Source organism: Bacillus rossius, chromosome 16 (assembly GCF_032445375.1).
Source record: "Bacillus rossius redtenbacheri isolate Brsri chromosome 16, Brsri_v3, whole genome shotgun sequence".
NCBI lineage: Eukaryota > Metazoa > Arthropoda > Insecta > Phasmatodea > Bacillidae > Bacillus > Bacillus rossius.
Genome location: NC_086343.1, coordinates 47,564,654 through 47,565,748, shown reverse-complemented (window position 1 = coordinate 47,565,748; position 1,095 = coordinate 47,564,654). Strand labels below are relative to the sequence as shown.

General features: G+C 47.9%; 1 non-coding gene across 1 annotated transcript; it reads right to left on the bottom strand.

Moving 5' to 3' along the window:
- Window positions 1–229: 229 nt before the first annotated feature.
- Window positions 230–313, bottom strand: Trnal-uaa (transfer RNA leucine (anticodon UAA)). Its single transcript has one exon. It is a non-coding gene; the product is annotated as a tRNA-Leu (tRNA).
- Window positions 314–1,095: the final 782 nt, after the last annotated feature.

Here is a 1,095-nt window from a genome sequence, read left to right as displayed (position 1 = left end):
GGTTTTTTAAGATGTTTTTCTCCACATAATTATTCGCGGATTAAAGTTCCGTGTCAAATTGCTTGTACCTCATACTCAGAACACTTTTATTAATATTATTTACCTTAACAGCGAAATAAATGTATTCGAGTCTATTCCAATTAAAAATAAATTTGTTAGTGCGAACATCCCTTTATCAACTCTGTGTTACTGAACAGAATGCAGGAGGTTGAGAGAAACTGCAAAAGACTGCCAGGTGTGGGGTTCGAACCCACGCTCCCCTGCGGGAACCAGAGCTTAAATCTGGCGCCTTAGACCGCTCGGCCAACCTGACTCCCGCTCAGTGACTGAGGAAACAACCGTGTTAAGCGCCCCGCCCACCCGGGCACACGCGGTGCGCAGAGCTTCAGGAAAAACAACGAGATTTCAAAACTACTCGAGATATCCGAGTGGGCGTCTGCTTACGAAAAGCATTTAAGAGTTCTCTGAGACCCGAAAAGTACTTTTGATTTCGGATTAAGTATTTGAAATTTTTAGAAGAGTTAAAATGGCTAAAACGCATGTTTTCAGAGTAATTTTTAGGCGTAAAGCAACCAGTACAGATTCTTGAAAGCACTTAAGGGACTTGCATTACACCTTTATCTTCATTTATCTGCCATATAATGTTACGGTCACCGCTCAAATTTCACAGTTATCCTGTGACGACGAGAAGACTGCGCGTCAGTTCAGAGCCTTGCGCTTAGAGGCTATACCGCGTTAGAAATACCAGCGAGCGTCGCGCTTATCATCCCTTCTCACCAACACACCTACAGCCCTGACGAGGCGGGCCTCTTAAGGAAACACAATGGCATTCGTCGATTTGCGCTGTGGAGTCACAGGCTGGCTCAAGTACGGCAGGTCGGAGCCGCCTGAATGCAGGCCACCCGCACACCACAGCACTTGCCGAGGGACCGCCATGTTCGCCAGCAGGAGTCGCTCTGAGTCGCGTGGAGTTCACGCAGTGGTTTCTGCAACTGCACCAGTGGTTTCTGCAACAGCGCCAGTGGTTTCTGCAACAGCGCCTCTTTGCGCGTTTTTTTCTTCGCCGCGTCACTCAAACGAGCGGGGATATCCCCA